The sequence below is a fragment of the Lissotriton vulgaris genome, chromosome 4_1 (assembly GCF_964263255.1).
Source record: "Lissotriton vulgaris chromosome 4_1, aLisVul1.2, whole genome shotgun sequence".
In the NCBI taxonomy this organism is placed as follows: Eukaryota; Metazoa; Chordata; class Amphibia; order Caudata; family Salamandridae; genus Lissotriton; species Lissotriton vulgaris.
In genome coordinates this window covers 371,666,747-371,687,825 of record NC_141691.1, presented here as the reverse complement: position 1 = coordinate 371,687,825, position 21,079 = coordinate 371,666,747, and the positions used below count along the sequence as shown (strand labels likewise).

At 41.2% G+C, this 21,079-nt stretch overlaps 1 protein-coding gene across 1 annotated transcript in view; it reads right to left on the bottom strand.

The window, feature by feature from the left end:
* P2RY10 (P2Y receptor family member 10) overlaps positions 1–17,791 on the bottom strand; it is a 76,287-nt gene extending 58,496 nt beyond the window's left edge. The window contains exon 1 of the mRNA XM_086918748.1: positions 17,655–17,791. The gene's annotated coding sequence lies outside the window, so the exon portion shown is untranslated. The remainder of the gene's footprint in view (positions 1–17,654) is intronic.
* Positions 17,792–21,079: the final 3,288 nt, after the last annotated feature.

Here is a 21,079-nt window from a genome sequence, read left to right as displayed (position 1 = left end):
CAGATCATCGACGTATTGCAGTAAAGCGGTGTTAACTGGCATTTGAATACAATCTAGTTGTCTCTTCAGTGCTTGACTATAGATGCTGGGGCTTTCTGTGAATCCTTGAGGTGCGCGCGAAAATTTGAAACTGCGTCCATTTAAACAGAATCCGAAGAGATATTGGCTCTCTGGATCAATAGGCACGCTGAAGAAGGCGTTCTTGAGATCAATTACAGTGAAGAACGTTGCTTCTGAATCAATAGCAGTCAATAAGGATGAGATATCGGGGACCACAGGATACTGTGGGATAATGCATTTATTCAATTCTCGAAGATCAATCACCAGCCGATATACTGGCGGTGCATTGGGATCTGTACGTTTAAGAATCGGAATGATGGGCGAGTTACAGATATTGGAGTCGGTTTCGACGACCACTCCTTGGGCAATGAGCTCTTCAATGATTTTCAGTAAAGCCACTACAGCATCGGGTGGTAACTTATATTGTCTGATTCTGGGTAATACAACACCTGCCTTGAGTGTAACACGGTATGGTGTAATGTGCATACATCCTACATCTGTTGGGCCTTTTGCCCACAAGTAATCAGGTACATTTTTCAATCTGACGTCAAACTCACGCAGAACATAGTGACCCTTGAAATCCCGCAGAAAGAGTCTAACTCCCTCCGGGGAACAGCAGATTATAGCTCCTAGAGCCTTCAATGTTTTAATTCCTAATAGATTTTCTGGACATGATTTCGTGAGTAATAAGTCTGTAACACGTGATAATGGACCCACAGCCAGGGGGACTGGTTCGGAGACTTCATTTACAATAGGCTGTCCCGAAAAACCAAGGGAAACATTTTGTGAGCCTGAGAGGGGTGCCCCTGGAACTTCGTCATGACTTATTGTAGTGCGACTTGCCCCTGTGTCAATTAAAAACTTTCTGTCTTTTCCCAATACTTGAATGTGTACATAAGGACCTTCTTGATCTACAGGAATCTCAATAAGAGGCAAGCCACCTTCCCTCTCTAGGCTGTTTCATGTATATCGGGAATATTCAGGGTAAGCAGACTGGGCATACTGGTACATCTGCTGTGAAACTTGCTGAGTTGCAGCAATGGGCTGTGGCTGTGGTACTGCTACGGTCTGTGCTGTCTGTGCGGATGCATGCATAGGCTGTGTATTCTGTGTAGACTGATGCTGGTTATGGTCTTGTCTAGGCGGATGCGGTCTTTCTTTAGTTTTACCTGTCGCTATGTTATGTTTCAGAACTGGGCATTCGTGTACGTAGTGACCTGGCTGCTTGCAGTAGTTACATGTCCCTTTAACGGGAGCTGTAGTGTGACTTGTCTGGGTCGTACCTTTTCTGTGACTGTCGGATGGGACCGTCTGAGCTACTAACATTTTCATTTTCGTGTCTTTCATACGTTTCTGTTCCTGATCTTGTTCTTCCCTAATTCTATTCTGGTGATATTGTAACATTTGTAACATCTGGGATGGCGTATTTGCTTGCCATGTACTCTCGACCTTGTATACTCTATTTTTAACTAATGGTAGGGCGTTCTCGACTAATTTGGTTACAAAAAGGTGTGGATATGACTCGCTACTAGTTTTTAGACCACTATTTATAATAAAACATTTCTCGAATCTTGAATAAAAGTCACTAGTATCTTCATCTTGTTTCTGTTTACAGGACGAAATTGCGTCCCAATCTTCTTTTCTAGTTGTCAACAATCTGGGCAGGACCTGTACTATCAAACCTGGTAATGCTTTAGTTTTGTCCCCAAGGCCTAACCCTGGAACCCGTTTTCTTTCTTCGTCCTCTATTTCTGCCCATGCTATCTTTGTGTCTCCCACCTCCCATTCCTTTTCCTTTAATTTCTCGAATATTCCCGTAGGCAATAATACTTTCAACATTTTCATGATGTCATCATACGTGTAATCTCCCATCAGTAACATGTCTTTAAGCTCTCTGTGAAAACCTGCAGGGTCTTTATCATGGCATGGTACTAGTTTCTTCATTTCTAACAGTTCTAATTTAGTCAGAGGCGTGTGTACATACACGCGTTTCAAAATTTTATCCTCACCCATAACAGGGTGCACTTCTCGTAAGGGGTTCTGACTTTCAATACCACCCCCGCACTGCATATGGTACATTTTCCTTTCTGGAGGTGGGGCGGGAACATATTCAGAGCTTACAAAGGTATCATATCTGTGTCGTTGTTCTAGAATTATTTGAATTAATTTAGTGCTTAAGCCTCTCCATCTATCCATCAGTAGTGCTTCTAGTGTTTCGTGTAAAGGACCTGGATCAGAATAGTGTTTCCTGTATTTGATAAGAAGGTGCTGAATCATGTATACACCTGCTAATTTCTGTTCGTCGGGGGAGAGGTTCAGAAATGTCTGCGCTACTGTGTCATCATTATATATGTCTGCATTTTCGGCCCATGATACAGCTGATCGGGCTAGTTCTTGTTCATCCATAGAATTGAGTACATGGTACCCAACTCGATCTCGAAGCCGTTTATCAGTTTCCTGGAACTGATGCTCAGCAGAATTCGGATTTGTTAAGGCAGAGAAGAAAACTCTCTTGCTCTCCGGACGGATACCCTTCCTAAGGTAAGTTCCCTTACCTACATATGCTATTGTTCCTATATCTCTTTCGGATTCTTCCTGTACTTCTTCCTCCTCGGAGGAAGCCTTTTCTTTCTCTTTCTGGTGTACTGCTATCACTGCTTTCTTAATCTTCTTGTACATGGACTCTATGCAATTTTGTCTGTCATGTTTTCCATCAGCTATATTTTGACCCCACTTGTTCAATGCGTCTAATTCACTCTGATCTGTTCCGGGCCTGTCTCGTTCTCTTATTAGACAGTTTATGAAAAATCGTAGTATCAGTGCTTGCATGCCAACTTTCTGTTTCTCCATGGCATCCTTAATACTGTCAGAGTCCTTTCCTGTTTGAACAAACTCATATATTCTGTCTAGACGATCCTTCATTCCTGCATAGCATAACAAGCTATCAGTAGCGGATCTTAACCGTAATGATGCCAATATCATTAAATCGTCCTTTCCGGGTACTGGATCATATCTGCAGACTGACATGTTTTCTTTCAATGCGTCGAGGCGGGATGAATTAGAGGAGTGGGGAGACCTGTAGGTGAGAGGACTCTGCATATCTTTGAGATTGAATCTGTGAGTTGGTGGCGGGGTCTGAGGACCCGCGGTCGCACCTCCTGAAGCGGACGCTTGTACATTACCTCCCTGGGGAGTCTGTATCTGAACGTGAACTTGTCGTTTAGGTGGATCAGGCAAACGTGGTTTCGGTAGGTCAGTTTTGAGTAGGGGAAGTGGCGGGGCTGGCGGAACAGGAGAAGTCTGTTGTGGTACCGGCGGAACGTGACCTGGGGGCGGAATACCACCCCCGTCCCTGTCTGTAGGCAGGGCACGAACAGGCAGATTGGTGTAAGCTGGTGCTACATCGTCTAGATAGGAATTTAGGAATATGTCTTTAGTAGTCTTGTGCATTACTTTAGTTGGAACCAATGGTGACGGCAAATTTTTCGGTATTCCTGAAATGGCGTCAGGGGTACCTTCGGCCAAAAGATACATGTTGTTCACTTGGCTATTTTGGATACGATCTATTTGTTCTAATTTTACTCGAATTCCCTCAGTAACTAATTCGTTTTCTTGGGCCTTTTCTGATTCTTTAAGTCTGTCTTCTCTACGGAGTGCTCTTTCAGCACGCTTACGTGATTCCTTACGCCAAAATTCTATGGCGTCTTTCTGAGATTGTCTGGCTTTCTTTTTCCGTAATACCTCTTCTACCTTTATGATGCACTCGGCATCCCATGTTCCGTTAACTGGCCATCGGTATCTTTCCTCTAAGTGCTTGGTATAATCGGTCCATAATTCTAGATACAGGATGGCGTCTATGCCATGCTTATTATACATGAAATTACCTGGAGTGTCCCTAGGGGGGATTGGAATCTCTTCCTCTAACATCCCTTTCCTAGTTCCTATATGCTTTAACTTGTTGAAAAACGGCATTGTGCCTACTTGATACTGAAATGCTTGATCCTTGATACTCAATTTCGACTGTAACTATTTATACAAGAAAACACAAAAATGCACAAAAACAATCACATTCATACCACGACATTAATTACAAAAACATTTAAAACATAGATGACTACCCCTCTTTACTAGATGTACTGCTCAACAGTACAGATACACTGTTGTAACAGTGCAGAATTTCAGAAATTCGGAATACTAGATATACTGCTAAACAGTACAGATACACTGCCTAAAAACAGTGCAGACCGGACTTGCGTACCCAAACCCGTCTAGATACGACCCAGCAATGGTACTCACCGGGAAGCACGGAAAACAGAAGGCCTCGGAAAACTCGACTGGACTCGACTCGGAACTTCGGAAAACTTCGGAAAAACTTCGGAAAACTTCGGAAAACTTCGGAAAACTGGTGGGCCTCTTCACACCTCGGACCTTGCTTCTTTCGGCTGGGCTCTGGTCGGGATCCTCCGCACTCCTCACCGCCTCGTCTGGGCACTGATTGCAGTCTTCGTCACCTCCGTGGGTCAGAGGGAGATGCAGGAAAGCCTGCCAGTACACGTGTGTTCCATCTAACTGATGGCAGGGGACACAGTATGCAACGCGCCAACCGGCGCGTGAGGTGGGGGAGGGGTCCCTATTCGGGCGCCAAAATGACGTAAATAATTAATTTACTCTCTTAATTTCTATGCAGGTAAGTACTTAATCAATAATAACTCAATCAAAATGAAGGAAAACAGAGTCCGTGGTGTAAGAGTTTCTAAGGGTTTTATTCCTCATAAAGGAATCAGGATATCATGTTCTGACCACCACACAGGGTGTCAGAAGGGATAGAGCGCGCTCCATTTTATTAACAGTACATAGCTTATATACTTATTTCATTCCATAAGTAACAGTGCAAGAGGCGTAACAGCTGAGAGAAGACAAGATAACCATATACACGTGGCACATGTACGTAATCAAGAGGCGTGAGCTAGAGGTGTGTTCTGGAAACGTCACTGATAGGTGACACAAGTGGGTGGCACCAAGGGGTGGTGCTAACAGAATGTTGCAATGTCAGCAGAAATCGGAAGCTTGGATGCGCGCGCAGCTGCATGACGTGTAATTAGAGGGGTGCAGGGGACTTGACATTTACACTGACGGAAAGAGACAGAAGTCTGGCATGTCAGATCAACTTGTGCTTCTATCATATCTGATATCTGATGTTTAGGAACTAAGCTATCGGGGCAGAAAGGTCTCTAGGGCAGAAGCTATTCTATACTTGCTGTGAGTGCGTGTATAAGCGCCTGGGTGTCTGTATGAGAAGCGTGGGGCAAGGGGCCTTCCAGGAAAGCATGGCAACAGAGGCTATGAATTACTTGCATAGAGACAGGTCGGCCCTTTAGCCCTGTAGCTGAGGAAGGATGTTTACTGAAGCTAGCAGGCTGGAATGTATTTTCGGGGAGGGAAACAGATAACTCGAAGGTTATAGTCAATCTTGGCAGGCAGCAGGCTGAGCTGAGCACGGAGGGCCGCGCTAGAAGTAAGTCAGAGTTCACGGATACGGGGGCTGCCTGGGCAGAGATTTCTCGGAGTCAGAAGCCAGAAAAGAGGCTCGGTGGCAGAGATTCAGGGCCTACTTCAGCCAGGGCTGAAAAACGTAGGAGTACACTACAAAAAGACGTTGGCATAGCATACTTAGGAACGGACCATCCAACCCATTCATGGTGGGTCTGAAAGAGGACAAGTTAACGTTGGACGCAAATGTATTTGCGTCTTCATAGCTGGTACAGGAGGGAAGTTACATGCACTTTAACTCGTACATGGAGTCGGTGGGGTACGCGCTAGGGAACATAACTTGACCATAAAATTTATATTACCTCAACACACCCACGTCTCCTTTACTCTCCCACTGCGTTCACATGTCCTCCATTTTGCTACCCTTTCGTTTTCTTAAATTTAGAGACTTCTTGCAAACAATTTCCTCTTTTGAATAATTGTGTTGTCAATCTTGATGATCTGTTGGTCTGTAATCTACTTATCAAAGCCAGTGCACTTGTGATAGCCATATATACCATTCTTGCACCTGTTAAAATCCTCCATGTCTTACCCTAGTCCAATGGATAATGTCATTATTAAATAAACTAGATCCCTTTTCCCATAAATCAAGGAATTAATATTGCTCATTTCCACTTGCCCAGATGCTGCTACACACGCAAAACCACAACTTCACTGTGACTGCGTGCAATATCAGGCTCCTCTGAATTAACCAAAGAATTGTGTTGTTCCGATATATACTACGTGCTACGAATCCTGCATTCCCTTTTCTTTCCACACTTGAATGATGTTAGCTAACCAATCACATGTACACAGTTGCAGTAACCAATATGAAGGCACTACATAAGTTTTACTATTTATTGGTTCGGAATTTTGAAATACAAAATCTACATTCAATTACACGGCATGTACCCCAACATATGCACACAGCTTGTTTTATTCAGGCGGGATCGCGACGAAACTCTTAAAAATTATATCAAGCAGTTTGCAGTCCAGTCCAGCATCCAGTGAGAACTTCGATATACGTTTCACCCTCCTACTCTCCTGCTTTTTCAAGGGTGGTTTAGTTTTTACAATACACGTTTCCTTCGCTTAGCATAACAGATTTTGCACCACTATATGGGGACAGTGCCATCAATGTTTAGGTCTGGCTAAAGACATCTTAACGTGTCATTTCGCCCTCAAGTTATCATTGTTTAACAAAAAGTTCATAAAAATAAAGTGAGAGAATGACTTACTATCATTTAGTGTGTTTTTCATTGTTTGCCATTTCTTGAATTGTTTTTCCGTCAAGGCTATGACATTTTGAGTATAGTTACTTTGTACCATTTATTTTCCCATTAAGGTTTGGTGATTGCAGTATTAAGTAATCCGTTTGTGAAACTGCAGATGCATCATGGATTTTGAGACCCAGTGTAAGTTTATTTATATATTTACTTTGCTGACAATCTTATTTTATATTTTCTTGGTAAAAAATTAGTTGCTCTTTGGGTACCTTCTCCTGTCAATATATATGATGAGTTAAAAAAGTTGCCTCAAAGAGATTGTTGAGAAATTAAATAGACGTTGATCATCTATTGTAGATGAGGGTTAATTACTGTTTTCTTTTCACTTGTCATTAAGGCACGCTGACAGTCACTAATCATCCTGATGCATTTGTTTGTTTCACATTGTAGTTAAGATAACATGTAGGGTTTACTACTATTTTGTTTAGAAAAAAATACATTTAAACATGAAGACTTACTAATAGATGGAACGAAAATGCTCAAATTTTTTATCAAAAGTGCAATCTGCTATTAATATGTCCCTGTATGTGCCTTTTAAGTACACCCATTCCAATGATAATTTCATCTTCTAATTTCTACTTTTTGCGCCGCTTATCTCTGCTAATGCTGTCTGTTCAATAAAGTAGATATAAATGCAGCTGTCATTATGTTGTAGCCTAAAATGTTCCTTCATTGTGATTTTTTGTTTCTCGGTCAGCTGGCCTAAACACACACAAAGTCAGTAACATGTTACGAAGTACACTCATAACAAAAACCATACCTTATTGACTTTCTAAATTATTTTTTTCAGAGGTGTAATTGCTTGCCACACAGTTTTACCGGTACTCTTTGCTTAACAACATATGTAATGTTTAGCAGTCCTAGGAGGTGTCAAAACGTCTTCCTCCAATTTTGAAACGTGTTGCCCAACAATTACACACTCCAGCAAACAGAAGTCTTCTACCATAAAATAAACTTGTGCTTTTGTCCAGCAACATCCTCCTGTGTGTGCAGATGCATTCCGTGAGTCAGTTACAGATGAGGCACTACACACTCCTGCAATGGCAGTCATGGGCACTGTGAACCCTTTCGTCGTCAACGTGTACTGTACAGCTACCCATTTGTGGTTAGATTACAACAGTATATTAGCAGTTACCACTTCTAAATGCATTTGAAGGCAGTCTTGGTCTTAAAACACAATATGATAAGTGTAAAGAATTATTTCAAACACTTTCTAGGTCTTCTCTGATCTATGACATTAGCTAATTTAGCTACCAGTCAAAGACCTACCCAATTTAGTCTGTAATGTGTCTCCATATTGCCTCTTGCACTATCTTTACTCGATGAACTAATAATGGTTTCAACACAATGTCTGTGCTAGTCTCTTAGCACTTTCAGAGAGTTCTAGTCCATGTCGGTCGTCATTAAATAAATTGACGAATCACATGTTTTGCCTTTGACTGATAATTGCAGCGTATCTAAACCCGTTGTCCGATTAGTCTCAGTATTCAAAGACAGGATGGAGCTCACCATACCCGCTTGTTCCTCCCCAACTTGCGTTTCATAACTTGCGGCCCGATCCACATGGCTATCAGCTCCATCATTTAAGTTAGTGACTACTATTGCAACAGGAGCTGTGCTTGGATCTTGAGTGCAAACTAAACCCGGATTAGGCTGGGTGGAAACAGAACAATTCGATATGAGCAAGTTATTTCTAGGCTCAAACAGTGGAAACTGTCTTAAAGGTTTATTAGTAGACATCGCCTTCAGCTGTGCACCAGTATCCACTACAGGCACGGGATCTTGTTGAATAGAATCAGCTTGAAGAATCTCAAGTGGGCGAACATTCCCCAAAGTATCAGGAGACTCTATAATTGCCTCAGTCTCCCCCTCGGAGCTCACAAAAAGAAATCTCCACCCTGCCTTCCATCTGGCCCCCTGTCTTTGCAAGTGCGGCCTCTTCTATAACCTTAAGCCGCCGGGCTCTCGCCTTAGCACGCGCGTTTGTTAGTTTGCCCATTAACGACTGCAGTTATTTAAGAAGTTTATCGAGATGGGGAGAGTCGCACAATAGAAGCACTCTTGCATTAAACAGAAAAATAGAGTGTAACAACGAGACTACAGGGAAGCAGGGCAATATGGGAGATGTAGTCCAATATGCAGTATTCAATCACTACCAATGCGACTGCTTAAAAAGAAACGCTGTCAAAATAGTGTAAGCAAAATCCAGGCGTACTAAGTACTCTGCTTTACTGCTTTACAAGAGAATCCCGGTCTCTTGAGGGGTTGAAGAGTGCAGCGCCGTTATTATTGAAGAAAACGTCTTCTGGAATGAATGAAAAGTCAATGCCTGCTAATTTCCGCTCAGCGTATCCAGCATACCACACCTCGCAGGAACCACATCGCACCGCACCGTGTACAGGTACAATAGTATCAGATAATGACGATAGAGCCGAGGTTGAAGCCCCCCTGCAGCAGCCCAAAATAGGCTCCGGATCACCCCTCACCAATGTCAGTCGAAGTTCGCCGGTACTGCTTCAGAGCGTCCGGCAGTCACCTCGGACCCTTCACGGTAGGGTTAGCAGCGGTCCAGCGCCAAGACCGATATCAGGACGGCATTCGGCTTCGGCTTCAGATGAACGGCATCGGCCTGGCATCTGCTTCAGATAGACGCCATCGCCCTGTGGCTCGTGCTCATGGTAGGGGGGAGGAGCGAGGAGGCAGGAGCGCTCAGGTGCTACGTGGAGGCGTGGAACTCCACCGTAGCATTCGCACTCTTTGTTCAGATCATGACTGGCAAGGTGCACTTGACATGCTTAACATAATTTTGGATGAGATTCGTGAAGTTAAACAGTCTCAGAAGGCAGAACTTGATGGGATTCAAAATCGTCTAGACAAAATTGAGGATATTGTTACTTCTTTCCCACCTCGTCTTCAGGAGGCTGAAGCCAGAATTTCAAGCTTAGAGGATGAAATCCCCAAACTTCAAAAGGACGTTAAAGATGTTTATAAATCGTCTAAGGCCTTGGAATCCAAGCTTGATGAGTTGGAGAATTGCAATCGTAGATCAAATCTGCGAATAGTAGGGGTCCAGGAGAAAATTGAGGGCTCGGATATGGTTCAGTGGGTCACTTCTTTTATATTGCACGAAGTCATTCCGGAATTTAAAGGTGATTTGACAAACACCCGAGCTCATCGTGTGCCCGCTCAGCCATTTCCGAACTCCCCTTTTCCCCGTACTATTTTGGTTAATTTTGCTGACTTTCGGGTTAAAGAGACAATTCTGTCAAGGGCCATAAAACAGGGTCAATTCGCAGCAAATGCTACTTCAAAATGCCGGATCTTTTCCGATATGTCTGCTGCCGCTGCGAAGCGCAGAAAGGAGTTTATGAAAATTTTGCACCTGTTTAAAGCTAAAGGGGCACAAGCCTCTATAGCACAACAGTCGAAATTAAAGGTGCTGATTAAAGGCAAATTCCACTTGCTAACGGATATTGATGAAGCTAATGATTTGCTTAGCCAAATGTCACCTGGATAGATGTTGTAGGCTAACTCTGTGTTTTCCTAGCACACTTTTTGCTTGTATTTTTCTCTGGTGTTTTTTTTTTCTTTCAGATGATGGTCATATTATGGCTACAGATATGGTGGATTTGGTGATGGGGTGATGGAGCGGGAGGGGGAGGGCTGGGCAGGATACGGGGTGTTATTCCAAGACACCTCCATGGTTGGGGGCAAGACCCGGTGGCAAGCGTGGGGGAGAGTAGTAGGAGGAGGGCCATGGGTGAAGGGGGGAGGGGGAAAAAAATGAAAAAACTGAGGTTGTTTTCAGTAGATTTGAATGTGGTAAGAACTTACATTTTTGGTACTCTGGTAGATATTTTAGCATATATATGCATAAATTAAGTTTTTTTTAGATTAAAACTTTTGTATTTCTTCCTGCAATTAAATAAGCTCCATGTCGTTTAATACGGGGTTGAAATTGGTATCCTTTAATGTGAATGGTCTGAATAACGCTAGAAAAATGTGTGCAATAGAGTCCTGGATTAGAACTGAAAATCCAACAGTGATCATGTTACAGGAGACTCATATTGCTGTTTCTAAAAAAGAGGATTTCAAGATGTTTAAAACGTGGGCTTCTTTCCGGGGCTTTTCGTGCGCCATGGGTTCACAACGAGGTGTCGCTCTATTTTTAAATGAAAATTTAGAGATTGAGATAGTCCAGACTGAAAATGATTCTTCAGGTCGTTGGTGCTGGGTTTCATGTAAAGTTAAATACCATCACTCTTTAATTACTTTTGTTTGCTTCTATGCCCCTATAGAGGATAATCCCCAGATTTATGATGCTCTGTTTCAATCTCTTCTATTGGTAGATGGAGATATCATTATAGGTGGCGATTTCAATATACTCATGAACCCTAATTTAGACTCCACATCATCTCTTAAGAGGCAGTCTAAGCCTAGATCCCTTAAGACTATTCTAAATTATATATCTTTACTTGGTTTGTGTGACCCATGGCGTGTGAGAAACCCTCTGAAAATGGAGTATACCTGCTGGTCAGGAAGGTTTAAATCCTCATCTCGCATAGATTTTTTTCTAACTTCTAGACAGCTTAAATTTAGTTCTCAGAGATTTTACCATAATGGCTTTTCAGACCATGCCATGGTAGTGATTAATTTTGATTATGCGGAGATTACTAAGGTTTCGAAAAGATGGATGTTTAATAAAATTTATCTACAGAATATGAATTGGATATCGGCATTAAAGCTGGAGATAGCGGAGTACATTAACCGAAATATAGGCACGGCCCCTCTTCATATTATCTGGGATTCGTTAAAGGCTTTTTTACGGGGGATTCTTATTAGTAAAGATGCGGCTGAGTGGTACGTTGTGAAAAGTAAAAGGAACTCTTTGCTTCAAAAAATTCAGGATCTAACATTAAGCTATCATCGTCAACCAAATGATGCAGTTGTAAATCAATTGAGGGAAGCTAAACAAGCGCTTAGCGCTCATTACTATGAGCAAAGTGAAATGGTATTTCGGAAACAATCACAAAAAGTGTACGAAGAGAGTAACTTCTCAGGGAAATTTTTAGCCTGGCAAGTAAAAGAACAGGCGGCTTCAAATTTGATCCATTCCTTAAAAGACCCTCTTACTCATATCGGTACATTTGACCAGGCTGAAATAAATACTATTATGCTTAAACATTATGATAGTATTTACTCTATAAAACATATTTTTGATCATCAAAAATTATCAGAGTTTTAAGACCGACATGAAATTCCAAGTTTATCCCTCCAAGATCAGCGGTATATGCAAAGACCTTTTTCTAAAGCAGAATTGGAAGAAGTTGTAAAAAACCTTCCATTAGGTAAGGCTTGTGGTCCCGACGGCTTCCCTTCAGAATTCTTTAAAGTTTTCTTTAGTTCCTTCAGTGACTTATTTTTGTTATTGCTGAACTCAATGCTGGAAGGAGGGCAAGTCCCGGAATCCTTCCATGAAGGTACAGTCATTAGTTTTTTAAAAAAAGGGAAAGAATCCAAAGATCCGAACTCTTACAGGCCAATTACTTTATTAAACTCAGATTATAAAATAACTACTAAGCTGCTCTCATTCCATCTTAATGATCATACGGCGGATTTGATCCATCCCGATCAAAACGGTTTTATAACAGGCAGACAATTATTCACTAATACACACTTTTTAGTTGAAGCATTAGATTACTTTGAAGCACGTGGGATACAGGCCTTGGTTTTACTTTTAGATGCAGAGAAAGCTTTTGATTTGGTGGTATGGGACACCCTTTTTCTTATTTTATCTAAGTTTGCCATTTCTCAACGCATCATCAATCTGATAAAGAATTTGTATGTGGGCGCTAGAGCAAACATAATTATTAATAAATCATTAGCAGGCTCAATCTTAGTACAACGTGGCACTAGGCAAGGCTGCCCTTTATCACCCATTCTTTCTGATTTTTTTATCGAACCGTTAACCATTGCTATCAGGAATTGTTTACAGATCACATCACCAGTTACCTCCATGGCCAAAATCAAACTCTATGCAGATGATATTATGTTACTTATTAAACCTGATTTGGAATCACAGACTTATATTTTTCAAATTTTTGAAGAGTTTGAATCTCTGGGAGGTTATCGAATTAACAAAAAAAAGACCGAAATTTTGGTCTGTGGGGGTGCAGACCCAGTTTTATACAAAGATTTGCAAGGTTGTATTAACTTAAAACCAAAAAGATATCTGGGGATTCTGTTCTCTTCCAATATTCTGGATTTATATGCACTCAACTTCGTTCCATTAATAAAAAAAGTTCAATCAATGTTTGCTCGTTGGGACCCCCTGCCTTTAACTATTCTCGGCCGTATCAATTTAATTAAAATGCCAATCCTTCCTCTTTTTAACTTTTTGTTCGCATCAATTCCAGTCTATTTGCCTGGTACTTTTTTTTCTAAAATAGAATCTATGTTTTCCAAATTTATTTGGGCGAAAAAAACACCCAGATTAGACATATGGACTTTAACTGCAGAAACTGAATATGGCGGTCTTTCCCTACCAAATTTGAAAGATTATTACTATGCTTACTTTGCGCAGTACTTAGAGAGATTTAAGAATATAAATGCAGCAACTGGTTGTTTTATAAATTTTTAGAAATTCAAATTCCATCCCCTTTGTCTGTGCCGAAATCACCCAAATTTGTGCGGTATAAAATCCTAAACTGGTTTTTTAAACGACGTGATGCAATGCTCAAGAGATATTCACTTCCTCCCTTTCATTTACTAACTCCTTTAATTGGCGTGTTTTCCTTTTTAAGGATTAAAATCGATCCCATTGTTATAGAAAATTGGGGCCGGGCAGGGTTTACAACATTAGCTGATTTTTTGGTCAGCGGGGCTTGGCTCTCTGTCAATGAGATGTCAGGTCGAATTTTTGGCAATTTTTTGCTAATTGGTTCCTATACTAATTTAATTTATCCTATGTTGGTGCAGTTACATCCCGGCACCATTTCGAATTATACTTCTACTCTTGTATTAGATCTTTTTGTTAATAACTTGGAGAAGAAACCTGGAGCATGGAAACAGTGTCTGATACAAAGTCGGGAGGTAGAGTTGACTGCTAAAGTTATCCGTAAATGGTACACTCAGGAAAATGTAATATTGTCACCGGAAATATGGAAAACTATTAATCAGTTTAATTTCTGTGTACTGCGTGGTGCCAATTGGCGCCGGATGTTGTATTTTAGCAAATGGCTATTATATCGTACACCAGTAATAATTGCTAAAATGTATAACAATGCATCTGCTATTTGTTTTAGACATTGCAATTGCGAACAAGCTAATTGGTCACATATTATGGCGTTTTGTCCTAAAATTAAGCATTTTTGGGAAGAAATTATTGGTTTTTTAAAAACCTATTGTATCCTATCAGTTCCATGCAATGCAGCAATGTTATTATTTGGCTATGATCCTGAATGTACATTTTCAAGTCACTTGGCAAAATTGATTTATATTATAATGGCCGTTGCTAGATCTTTATTATTGCAGAATTGGCTTTCAACCTATGTCCCGACGTTGCAGGAATGGTTGGAAAAAATGGAAAGGGTTAGGAAAAGCGAACTGTTGTACGCTCAAAGAGTTGGGTGTATTAGAAAGTTCGATCAAATTTGGGGGTGTTATTTTGAGTAAATTGGATTGATATTACGTTAAATTGAAAACAAATGTAATTTACTCTGTTGCAATATTTTTATTTTATGATCTATGCTGCATAAATCTGAATACACCTTCAATAAAAAAAAATAAAAAAAAAAAGAATCACATGTTTTGCACTTGGGTTTATTCCAATGAACATTCCGGTAAGGACACAACATCATCATCAATCAAGTTCCCTGACCCGATGCATTGCTAATTGCTTCATTTGCCAGTTCACCCCCTCAGTATCCTCCTTAAATTCCATCCTAAAACACAGATTACTGAGTCTTCTATTCTTTAGCAAAACTTGTCTCAGTCTTTCTTTTAACTTAAAAGCTTTGATGCCGCGATATTGCCCCATGGTCTAGGAGCTTGACACACACTTCGAATCACAGTACACCACACATTGGGCACATCTGCAAGGGCTTAATTTTCCATTTGCTTGCTTTTGTAATGATAGCATGTGCATGGACAATAAATCTCCTCTCGATTGCACTAGATGGAACAGTCATGTAGGTGAGTAAATATACCCTTTGTGAAGACACGCCCACTCCAAAGAAGCCACCACATTGGGTATTGTAAAAGGGGCTTTGTAGCTCAACCAAACGTGGTTGTCTATTTGTGTGAAACGACAAAACACATTATCAAAGCATTCCTTGCCAAGCTTGTTTCCACCAACAAACCATTTCCTAACTTGTTTCACTTTCCCATGCATGCATCTTTGATGTGACCTGTTTAGTTGTGCCCTTCCAAATTTGATCATTCGTGCCGCAGACATTGACTATATGAAATATAAGGGAATTACATAGGAGACAGAAACTATATGTGATGTGATCAGAAAATGCCTTTTGCTGTTGAGGAGTAATGTCGTGTTAAAGTCTGAATTATAGAGTACCATTTTGAAGACAATTGTATTGGACAAAAGGAACATCATCTGACAATTGTTAGTTTACATTAACTAAAGCACCTTGTGCAGTCCTTCAAGTCGTAGATTTGCAAGGATTTCCAGGTACACAAAGTTGTTTCATTTCCATCAGCAAACAAGCCGATTTTTCTAATGCTTGACAGCATTGTAACCAAAGAAATGTATTTAAAAAACATTTTTTTTAAATGTTGTTCATTGCAAATAACTCCTTTACTTACACCTTTGTAAGCCAACTCCAATGCATCTTCAAAACTCTATACAATACAACTAACAAGAGCAGAACTCTGTAACCAATTCATGGATTCTATTGTGAAAATCCTCATTGGTTTTCAGGGAAAACGATATTTCAGTAAACTACCGACTGCAGCTTCGTGACCCACACTTTGATTGGTCGGCCCTCCTTGCCACACATGCTAATTATCACGCACACAAAATAGTACACCTCAAGCGTTTTCCTGCTCCGGATTGACGTGGCCCAATTTTATTCCAGCACCCCCAGTTTCAAGGTGTTGTGATAGCACTTCCTGTATTTTGAAAAATCGGAGGCTGCCAACTTGCCCTTATTCTTTTTTTTATTGTATACCAGTACAGTAGGCACTGCCAAGGGAGATTTAAGAGATTCAATCTACCCAATAACATAGGGGCATATTATCAACAACTAGCGATATTTAATGCTAAAGCAGCTTAGCGATTTTTTTTTCATCGCCGCGCATCGCCGGATTTTATTGCAGAGATAACGTGCTATTAGCAACGTTTATCTCAAATGCGATAAAATATCCGACGATAGCGGCTCAATGCGTGAATATTGCTGGAAATCCAGCGATATTCAGGCATTAACGCCAATAGGGTCTTAACCTGAATATCCAACTCCCATTGGATATACAGGTTAAGAAGTGTTCTGAGCAGGCATTCGTTTTTGTCAATATTCGCGCTTAGCGAAAATTTTTTCATCGCTTTGCCTGTGTTGATAATAGGCAATAGCGATGTTAGCGACTGCTTTCAGTCGCTAACAGGTTGGGTACGCACACTTTGCATGTCATTAGCGATAAACATCGCTGACATGCAAAGCGGGCCCCAAACCGCTCGCTATAGCCTACAAACTGTCACTAACTGCTGTTAGCAACAGCTTGCTAAAAGGCCGATGAAATTATCGCTGCTTTAGCGGGAAAAACTCCTGCTAAAGCGCAGGCACGGCCCGTGCAGGGCGTTATACCGGGGCGATGACGTCAGGCAAGGGAGGGTCAGGGTGGGGGGTTGTAAAATGCAGGATATGGACCATTAGAGGTAAGTACCGAAAAAAAAAAAAAACCTAATTTTGTTGCCCCCGTGGCATCACATTTGGCGATGCAGCGTGGGCAACGAAATTGTTTTTTTTTTCTTTCGGTACTTACCTGTAATGGTCCATATCCCGCATTTTACACCCCCCCCCCACCCTAACCCTTCCCTGCCTGACATCACCACCCCGGTATAACGCCCTGCACGGGCCGTGCCTGCTAAAGCGGCGATAAGGCCCTTGATAATATGCCCCATAGTTCTTAGACCCTAAACCCCTCCAATTTAATTATCTCCTGGATTACAAAAAGTGTAAGGTGGGCACATGAAGCACCGCCTTTAAACCTGCTTTGTCGAGATTGCATTGAACAAAAAGTTTTATTCGCATGAATCCTTGCGAATGGATATTTAAGTGAGAACCACATCCGCCATGAAGCAAAAAAAACTATTTTGTTTCATCCTGTATTAGTTCCAACGCATCATGAGTAAATCTATATGAAAGCTCCGCAAGAAATATGTACTTACTACTTGTATACATGAAAATATACACTTATTATGATAGTGCCTGGAGTTTAAGGCACGCTTCGACGCACCGGCAATGGCATTAATATTTACTGCTATAACACGGAAAAGAGATATCATTCCACTTTAAGGCAATTAATAAAGCAGAGAACTACTTCGACTCGCTAAATATTAAGGCATGATAAAACAATGATTTATTTAATCAACCTTTTCTTACTTCTAACCAACTTCCTATTTCATGCAAAGCAACTCCAGAAAGTGACAAATACTACATTCTACATCTAAAATATAATCAGCTGCGAACATGATCCAGGTGTATTAAAAGTTGTTGCTTTACATCTTTGTCTCCAGAAGAACATAAGGCTTTATAAAAGGCATCTTACCTCATTGTAATGTTCGATTACAAGTAAAACAGCCCCAGACACCCTTTGATTTCTGAAATGGTGGATTCTGAGACATTGCGTCGGTTGCGTTTTCAGCTCGAGGACCGTTGACGCCTCATAATTATTGTAAAGTAACCGCGTCTCCGACTTGATGACTCTAGGAAGAGGAAGTGGCGTCGATATGGCTCTAACCACACGCACGATCTGCGTGTGCCTGTCGAGACCGTGGTGTAAACATGTAAACACTTCTGTTCATAGCAACAGGGAGAAATGAATGTCGTCAATCATTTTAGGTTTTGTACTCAACACCTCTTACACTTTATTAGTTATTGAAAATAGTATGTTTTGTTTTGATTGAAAAATATTGAATCGACACCTAAAATAGCAAAATGTTGGCTTGGAAAGGACGTTGGAGGCTAAGTGAACCGCTTCAGTTGCTGAATGCAGCTTCTTTCCTAAAAACTACAACCAACCAAGGCAAGAAAGGGAAGTGCAGTATTTTACCATAGACATATTCTACCAAAACTCGACCGTGTATTTGCATGGCTTTATTTAAGTAAAAAAACGAACTAATTCTGACTCACACAAATCGTTTGTGCGTAAAAACACATTTGATAGATTCTTAAAATGCATAGGGGCAGATTTATGAGGCCGTTGCGCCTCTTTGCGCCGCAATTGCGTCACTTTATTTGACGCAACTGCGGCGCAAACAATGCGCCCTATTTACAACGTGACGCATCTAGGAGATGCGTCACATTGTAAAGCACTGCGCCATAAGGAGGCGTTCCTGCGCAGGGGGGGGGGCGTTCCTGCGCAGGAACGCCTCCTGAAAGTGGCTGAGTGAAATCTATGAGATTTCACTCAGTCACTTTCAGGGCAATGCTGCGTCAAAACCCTGCGCCTGCTTGAAGCAGGCGTAGGTCTTGACGCAGCATTGTGCAGATTGGGCACCCCCGAGCCTTGCTGGAGCTGCGTCGCGCTTGCGACGCAACTCCAGCAATGCGCCACATTTCCGGCACAGATGCGTCACGCATCTGTGCCGTTTTTGCATCATGGTGCGCCGCATCATAAATGCGGCGCACCATGGGTGGTGGAGCTGTGGCGCACTGTGGCGCACGTTAACTGGCGCATCCCTGGGGATGCGCCAGTTAACATAAATCTGCCCCTACATATTTAAGTAGCAAGTGCCGCAGTGGTAAGTCAGTCCAAAAAAACAAAATTGTTATTTGTTTACAAGAAGGGGGCTGAAAAAGCACACACGTAATATAAAATCTATCGATTTTTAATAGAACACCCTCTGCCTCCAGCCATTATCACACGAGTTGGCATCTTAAATTAAGAAGACCAAACCACTCTGGTTTATAGTTACACTTGTGGGTACCCCAAAACCGGTGTAAGATAGATCAAACGTATCAAACTGTCTATTAAAATGGCAGCCTTTTTTCTGATTCCCAAAAGTTACATTGAACAGGCAATGCTTACTAGAAGTTGATGGCTTGTGAAGGCGGCCCGTTATTTCCCTCTCTCTAGTCCCCCTAGCTGTCTCCCTCTCTTCACTCTGAAGCTGACATGGTCTTCTCAGCGCCGGGACGCCTCTTTGCTGGGGCAGCTGCCGCACTCTACCAGATGCTTACATAACATAACATAACATTATGAGGCTGTCCTCTTAATCCAACCCTATGACGATGCTACTCATTGAAAAAGCTGGTGTTAATGCATGGTGTCATGAAAAGTGAATATCCATTTTTTAGTTGTAGATGTATCAGCACTTTGTGCCCAACTCAACGTACCATGCCCATCGGAGCCTTACATCTCTCTGGCTATGCTTCTATAAAATACAGTAGTGTAGGAAGACGCAGGGGCTGCTGTTTCACATAAGTGATTGAAAATAGGGGGAGGGGACTAGGCATACACTTTAGAAATATACTCAGCATTTGAAGACTTATTGTAGACTTTCTGTAAGCATACTCGTGAACAAAAACTAAGCTTGGTTAGAAATGAATTAGTGATTATCACTTATACAATGACATTCATTAAAAAAATTAGATGCGTGCCACAAATTCATTAGGGAGACTAGCATGGAAAAAAATATATTTTTTATATTTGTAATTCTGGTGCTTGACTTGAGAAGGGTCACCAGTGTGTTGGATCTGCACATTTCTTTCTATGCACCACTCACCTCCATCCTTGGAGATCCAAAGCCATTTGGGGTTCTTTTAGGTAAAAGGTGAGGAACTATCAATTTAACTGCATGAGTGACTGAATCAATAAAAATGTAATCCCTGCAAATTCCTCATGTTCCACTGATTTTGTGTCTTTTAAGGCTGTAAGGATATTTATAACATCGAACAAGCAGACAGCCACACGTAACAAGACCATATTCTTTACCTGTAATATCGAAAGGTTAAGGTGACCATTCCTCCAGATAGTGAAATGTTAATCAGTTTAATTACCAGTGCAGATCTGTTATATGCAAATAGGAAATTTAGACTAACCCACATTTGATCTCAAATAAATCGTAAGGTAATCTGTTGATGGCCTAATAGATGTCCCTTGAATAACCCCTGCCCTTGCAATATACTCATGGTGAATTCAATGGATCATAGTAACCAAAACATAGACATAGCATTGACAGATTTCAATCATTCAGAGTATCATGTATAGTAGGGGCAACTTTATCAAGCATATCTATTTAAGTTGGGTATGGAAAATTGCCTCAATGTGTTGACATACATTATACGAGATGGCCATTGATTTGGGAAGGAATATCTGATACATTCTCTCGGACAATTTCGTCATATTAAGAGTAATTATTGAAATCTCCAAATAGCAGATAGGGGGGGGGGGTTTACTTACTGTAGCCTACATTCACGCACATGATTCCAGCCTGGAAATTTATCAGCAAGCTGCTCCGAAATTAGCATAGACATGGGCAGATGGTTCTGGGAAAATCCACAGATTCGGTTATTTTCTAATCTGACCCCTTGTACTAAGGTTAAAGAAGCCTCTAAATCTTTGAGAGATCTGAATTAAATCCCTTTTTAGCAGACTTTTTTTCTTATTTTAGAGAGCGAATATAATAAGATTTGGTGATGGGCACTTTATTCACCATGTGAAACAGTGTCAGGTGCTATTTCTTCTCTTTTCATGCCCTAAATATTATTCATTAACACACACACACGCACGCGCACACACACACACACACACACACACACACACGAACACACTTTCCTGCCAATTTGTGGAAGTAGTTGTTTCAGGCTTGCTTCACTAGGTACTTAATTCGTAAGGTACATTTCCAGGCCTAGATGTGACTTATTATGTATTTCTGACAGTGGGACATGTCTACTCATGGAAACATGTTTTGTGATTCAGAAACCAATTTCTCTGAAAGAGCATCTCATATTCTTTCAACTAGGGGTAAA